General features: G+C 33.4%; 1 long non-coding RNA gene across 2 annotated transcripts; it reads left to right on the top strand.

Moving 5' to 3' along the window:
* The first annotated feature begins 2,786 nt into the window (after positions 1-2,786).
* Positions 2,787-7,009, top strand: LOC136042351 (uncharacterized). 2 transcript variants are annotated; one of them, XR_010621261.1, is made up of 3 exons: positions 2,787-3,667; positions 4,500-4,628; positions 6,821-7,009. It is a non-coding gene; the product is annotated as an uncharacterized LOC136042351 (long non-coding RNA). The 2 variants fall into 2 exon arrangements; XR_010621260.1 differs by having other exon boundaries at positions 2,787-4,628.
* Positions 7,010-7,371: the final 362 nt, after the last annotated feature.

Here is a 7,371-nt window from a genome sequence, read left to right as displayed (position 1 = left end):
CCATATCCAAGAAAATCTCAAAAACAGTCAACACAATGAACTATTTAAAAAATGAAGTAGACAGAGTAATCTCTGATTCCAGCCTAACAATGGTGTCACTCAATAATGTTATCATGTCTTTGTTGAACTTAGCTACTGAAGTCAGTAAATTTTAATTCGCGTTATTCGAATTAACAGGAGGATCCCTTTCTTACGACTTAGTAGATCCCTCAGACCTTAAGAACATCCTAAACGAAATAAAAACTCACTTAATATTTGGTCTCCACTTACCAGTAAAACCAGAAGTAGCTAACTTGTTTTTATTTTATACCAAACTAAAGGTGCATATCACCAATAGACATCGATGAAGATCATCAATGTCTACTGTATGTTATCTGGAAGCTGCCCAATAATAATGTAGTGCATTTTGTGTATACTTATAAATTTTGTTGATATGTTTCATGCTTAAGCGTTTTATATTAATTAACAATACTGTCTGAATGCAACACCTTTTATACAACGTATGACTTCATTGCAAATTCTATCATGTTCTACATACATAAGTGTGATATAGCACTAAAAACAGCACTTTTGGTGCCACTTCCGAAGTGAAAAAGCTTGGAAGCATAAAACGGTACCGTTGTAATAATTACATTCCAAAACCATTAACTGGAGGTTTACAAGAAATCCTAAAGTATACCACCCTCCCTACCCCCATAGCAGGTTTCATAAATTGTCTCCTCACCAGCAAGCTACTGCAACATTAGCAGGCTATCACACCATCGTAGAGAAATGTTTCATGGCTAATTTCAAAGCGATTGATCATATCTAATTGAATTTTACAAATCCTAACATCTATTAGATTTCATAGATTTCAATATTGACTAGTTCCCTGGGAGAATTCACTATCAGCCGACCTTGAGGCTCGCAAATTTAATTTTAGACATCAAATGGTTTTAAGATGAAGAAATTTACAAAATAACGATTAATTGGATTTCAAAATTTCCGATGACCATCCCTTGATGTAACCCCTTCCCCTCTTTCTGTTCACAAAAATGCAGCTACACCAACCATAGCTTAATGTCCTCATTTTTTACAGAAAAGCTTTAATTAACTCGGTTGCTTTATACCGTTTGGCAATGTCCAGTGTTAGTATCCTCTAGCAGGGTCTTATCTTGACTTAAAATCTTAATAAAGGCTTGTTACCATGACCGGGATAGCAAAAATCATGGTTGCAGCAGTAGCACCGACCTATTAAAGAGCGAACCACACCCCATAGGAACTAAAAGTTAAAGCATTTGTATAGAAAAAAAAACTGTCCAGTAGACATCTGACACTTATTGAGGAACGGTTACTATTTCGGTTCGTCTGATGCAAAAGTTTATTAGGAAAAGAAATTACTGGTGATTTCGAAAAAAAGCCTGAAAACCCTTGAAAATGACCTTAAATTAAAATGAAAGGTATAGCATTGGAATGAGCATAATCGCATACCTTGCACAGGAAAATTACAGTCCCCGACCTTGAGCAACATTGTGTTATAGGAGAAACACTTTGGTCTTGCCTTGTTTGTTTTTTTAGTCTGTCGATTTCAGGTAATTGCGAGTAAGTGGTAAGCATCTAGCCGCCGATCTTATCACCAAAAGTGTGTGGACCTCAGGCTGGATTGATGAAAGTAACACTACATTTTGGAAAGCTACGTTTAACTCTTGCCTGGGGTCAAAAGAGTGGTTTTCACTAGTAATAGAGACCAAGCCTAGAGTGCGTGAGTTGAAGAGGAGTTTTGTACTCTATGTTGGAGAGGACTATCTAAAGTTATGCTGCCCCAGACCCATAGTCTTTTCTTAAATCGAATTTGGACCAGTGTCAAAAATTTATTTACTAATGCGATGGTTACCTGGCCCCACCGTAAAAGAATTGGAGCTTTAACAGAGCTCTAAGTCGAAATCTTAGTAAGTTGGCCCACGGCAAGGACATCAAGTTTTGAACTAAGATGAGTAGATTCTGTCCTGTGTTAAAACCAAATACAGGTTAAGGAACCTCTATGATTGACAAATTAAGTGAATCTCTTGACTTCCTAATCTGGCACGAGCTCGTCAGAAATACATAATATTCATTCACTTTTTCAAGTGTAATAGTTCTTTAGCCTATATTTGATTTGAGCCTAGGCACACATAAGATTTATAAATAAAAAGAATATTAATTTTGCTAGAATCCCGTTTCAGAAGATAATTCGGACGCACAATAATATATAGCAGATATTTTGTCTAGTACTTTTTTTGTGCTTTGGTGCTTTGATCAAATACCAGATTGGATTTTGTTTAAATGTGAGTTCCTTTCCTGCTCCTTTTGTAGCATTTGTGTTTTCTTTGTTTTTTTTTTCTCTTGTATATTTGGCTTAAGCTTACTTTTTTTTTCCGTTGATAAAGGTTTCCGATTGTGAAGCCAAAATATTCAGACTTTTATCATTATTTTCTTATAAAGAATATTTTAAATTTTATCTCATTGTTTATTTAAAGAAACTTCAACCATTTTTGCACTTGCATCTAAAGTACATGATAATTGTCCCCCTCCCTCATACGATTGCAAACATGTCCACTAGGTACATATCAGGACGTTTTCCCGTCTGAAGCCCTTTTAGTGGCCGTTTTTAAATGTTTTTCAATAAAACAGAGTCATAGTCTAATGTATTGTTTTAACTATGTTTAGTGAGAGCTTAGCATAAACCTTAGTCTATTTTACCCTTTTTTTCTTATTCTCATTTTTTCTTTTGATTGATAAAAATTATTTTATTTTCATTAATTTTTGTTTTTAGGGAAGATCATCAGTATCATCTGTATGAAATATGGAAGCTGCCCGAATATCATAATAAAAATGTAGTGTATTTCATATTTCCTTTGACTGTGTGAAATCTATCACTTTTTACTGTGTTAAAAATAATCTGCACGTTGTTGAAAAACATTACATGAGATTAATATTAAAAATTGTACTATTTATATGAAAATCTTTGTCTTTTGATATCTTTTTATAAGTTCTTTGGATTTTTATGCAGTTCTTTGAGAAGATTTTTTCAAATTTCCGGAACTTTTGGTTAAGTTGACAGTGGTAGGTTGCTTAGCTTCCTTGTGAATTTTTACAAACATTCTTTTTAGGTATTTTTCATTGAATTTCTTCACAAATGCAGAAGGCCAAAAAATGTAGCATCCTTTCAAAATGCAGCAAAAAAAAGGAACCAACAAAGTGCCAAAGACTTTAATCAACTTCAAATAGAAGGGGCTATTTTAAGAAACTTCGGGAAGGATCCTTCAATTAAATTTGTAGCTAAACCCCTCATTGCAACGTAATAATAATTATTTGAGAACAATCCTTCAATAGAGGATCATAGTCTTTAAAAAGAAAGAAGGAGGAAAATAATCATTAATCGGTATACAGATCTAATTTTAACCATTTTGTTATTTGCGAACACCATGGCGTCAAAAATTCACTCATCTTGACAAACAACATTCGGTTGTTAATTTTTCCTCTATTTAAGACTGATTAATTTATTTGGAATTTTTTTGTTTTTTAGAACCCACAAAACCTACAACAACTACAACAGTGGCTCCAACAACTTCAACAACCACATCTTGGCCCCCAGCCCAACCAACAGCAGCAACTGGGATTACAACGACTTCAACAACAACCTCACCAGGTAAATTATGTTTTGGGGCTTATCAGGATTCTCACTTAGTAAATTATTGTTGATTTTAAGGGATTGTCTTTTCAGTGTACGATTAATTGTAATATTAATAAATAAAAGAGGATGCCCATTTCCAAAAAGTATGTCCCTGATAAAGTTTAGTTCAGCTGTGATATAGAAATCAGAACAATTGTTTAGGGCACGATCGACGGGACATATTAAGACAGCTCTTTTAACTTCTGGGGGGTGGTTTGATTTAAAATGTAAATATCTCTTGTTTTGTGTCGGTTTTCTGTATGTAGTAAAAATGAGTTCATTTAAGCTATGAAGAATTAGCACATCTAGGAATGCCTATTTCATTAGCAATTTTAAATTTCCAAGGTAAACTGGAAATTCCCATCATATGTAATAAGGTATTTTAAAGTATCTTTATGAGTCATGTAACATCTATCTTCAACTTTACAGTAAGTTCTTGGGCATGGCATAAGAAAATGTGTTATAAATAAATAGCTAAGACTTTAATATAATGACTTTAAGCTTTTGAATAAATGACTTTAGGCTTTTGAAATCAAAAAGTCGGGGAGAGAAGACTTCAGTGTTAGAATTTAGGCGGTTCGTAATATGAGTACTTAAATACTTTGCCCAGCTATACATGAAATAGGCTTAAAAAGAAAGAATGAGGAAAATAATCAGTAATCAATATACGGATCTAATTTTAACCATTTTGTTATTTGCGAACCCCATGGGGTCAACAATTCACTCACCTTGACAAAAAACATTCGGTTTTTCATTTTTCCTCTATTTAAGACTGATTAATTCATTTGGAAATTTTGTTGTCTTTTAGAACCCACAAAACCTACAACAAGCACAACAGTGGCTCCATCGACTTCAACCAGCGCAACCACATTTTGGCCCCCAACCCAACCAACAGCAGCAACTGGGATTACAACGACTTCAACAACAACCTCGCTAGGTAAATTATGTTTTGGGGCTTATCAGGATTCTCACATACTAAATTATTGTTGATTTTAAGGGATTCTTTTCTTTCTACGGTTAATTGTATTATTAATAAATAAGAGAGGATACCCATTTCCAAAAAGTATGTCCCTGATATACTTTTTATCAGGAATCATTGCTCTTAAATTTATGTTAATTTATGGAACAAATCAAATCTTTAATTTGTTTCTACAGTTTTAAGCAACGCCACTTTACATCTCCTGGCGGGGGATATACTCAATGCTAGAAAGGGCTATAACATCTGTAATCTGATTTTGGCTGTTGAGAGAATAATATAAAAATGACTAGGAGATAAAAAATGGGTAAACAATGGATTAATCCATAACAATTGCGAGAAGTATACAATTTATAAATAAACAGTTGGATTGATATCCTCGTTCTTAGGTATATTTTTTTATTGTTTTTATCCTGTTTAATCATTTATAATGTCGTTTATTTTGCCTCAATAAAATTGTGTGGGTTAAACTTGAAGTATCAGCATGAGTAACACAGACCCCCAAAAAGGGTGTTCACCAATATCAGGTGGTTACCAGCCACAACCTACATGTTTATTCAACCTAGCACCAGTGTATGTGGTCAATATGGAAGTAATGTACAGAATGTCTCAGCCCCAATGTCATACAGCCAGTTCCAGACTCCCCTGTTGGGGCAGTGGCAGCCCCAGTAGCCAATTATCGTATTGTGCTGAAGACGGCCCTTGGACATAGGGCCGAGATATTCAAAGCAGTGATTTCCACTGTCTTGAAAAGATTTTCCCTATTGTTTCAACTTTGTGTTTGTTAGTTTTTACATAACCTCATTAAATGGATATATTTAATAGCTGTCTAAAAAATTTTAGGGGGAAATAAGGCGAAGGGGAGGAATCTAAAAAGTAAGGGAGAAGGGGAAAGAGGTGCTGGAGGGACAGAGTAAGGGAGTAGGAAGAAGAGGGTTTGAGAGAGAGGGGGAGGAGGGAGAGAGAACAGGATAGAAGGAGGGAGAGGGCGGGTTCATCGGCATCATCTAGTGTGAGAGGTATGATGTGTGAAAGAGTGAGAGAGAGAAACAAGAAGAGAAAAAAGTAAGAGAGAAAAAATCAAAAAGAAAGAAATAGAAGAGAGAGGGTTATTCGTCAAGTCTTTCTTGCTTTTTCAGTCTTAACGACGATTTTACGTAATCTTAAATTAAGTATTCAAGGACTTTGTGTCAACAATATAAGTTTTGTGTTAGCTAAACAGGAGAAATAGCTTAAAAATTTAGAAAAAGTCATACATTGAATTTTCCTTCTATTGTCAATTTATATCAAAGCTTAACATATGGCCAGAAATCAACTTTCTGGGGTTTGTGATTGTTCTATATTCATCAACAAAAGCCGCTTCATATATAATAATGTATACTATTCCTCTAACACATTGATCACAAAATTATAAGAATCTTAAAAATAACCAAGAAAACACACCAAGTAACAACCCACCAAAAGTTTTATGAAGCTGGTCCTAGATTTTTTTTCAAATTTTTCTTTTCTTCCTATCTATACAAACAATATCCTCACTGGGAACTAAAAATATGTAACAAATTATTATAAATTCTGAAACAATTACTTTTCAAGATGTGAATCTTGATTCACATCTTGAATCTGTTTCCAATTTTATAAGAAATTTTATCCTAATTACTTTATTATGTCCACTAAAATTGTTTTTGTATAAAATCAGTCATAGAGAAACTATGAGGCTTGATTTATGATAAAATATTTCAAATTAAAGCAAAACTGCAATTAATGGCAGCTGTAGAAGGGCTGTTTTTTGATAAAAGTGAACAGAAATACAAACTGCAGCATAGAAGTACGAGTAATTACTTCTCTTAGGCTTTTTTCGGTACTTACATAAATAGTACATGATAACTGCCCCCTCCCCTTACGATTGCAAAGGTATTCACTAGGCACATATCAGAAAGTTTTCCCGTCTGAAGCCCTTTTAATGGACGTTTTCAAATGTTTTTTAAATTAAACAGAGTCCAAAACAGTAAATTAAGTCCACAATATTATTTTAACTATGTATAGTGAGAGTTTAGCTTAAACCTTCGTCTATTTTTCCAAATTTTTCTTATTCCTATTTTTTATTTTGATTAATATTAATTATTTTCTTCTTATGAACATTCTTTTGATTTCAGGGAAGATCATCAGTATCATCTGTATGAAATATGGAAGCTGCCCGAATATCATAATAAAAATGTAGTGTATTTCATATTTCCTTTGACTGTGTGAAATCTATCACTTTTTACTGTGTTAAAAATAATCTGCACGTTGTTGAAAAACATTACATGAGATTAATATTAAAAATTGTACTATTTATATGAAAATCTTTGTCTTTTGATATCTTTTTATAAGTTCTTTGGATTTTTATGCAGTTCTTTGAGAAGATTTTTTCAAATTTCCAGAACTTTTGGTTAAGTTGACAGTGGTAGGTTGCTTAGCTTCCTTGTGAATTTTTACAAACATTCTTTTTAGGTATTTTTCATTGAATTTCTTCACAAATGCAGAAGGCCAAAAAATGTAGCATCCTTTTAAAATGCAGCAAAAAAAAGGAACCAAAAAAGTGCCAAAGACTTTAATCAACTTCAAATAGAAGGGGCTATTTTAAGAAACTTCGGGAAGGATCCTTCAATTAAATTTGTAGCTAAACCCCTCATTGCAACGTAATAATAATTATTTGAGAACAATC

This window comes from Artemia franciscana, unplaced genomic scaffold (assembly GCF_032884065.1).
Source record: "Artemia franciscana unplaced genomic scaffold, ASM3288406v1 Scaffold_1163, whole genome shotgun sequence".
NCBI lineage: Eukaryota > Metazoa > Arthropoda > Branchiopoda > Anostraca > Artemiidae > Artemia > Artemia franciscana.
Note: the sequence above shows the minus strand (reverse complement) of the source record. Positions and strands in the feature narration are given on the sequence as shown.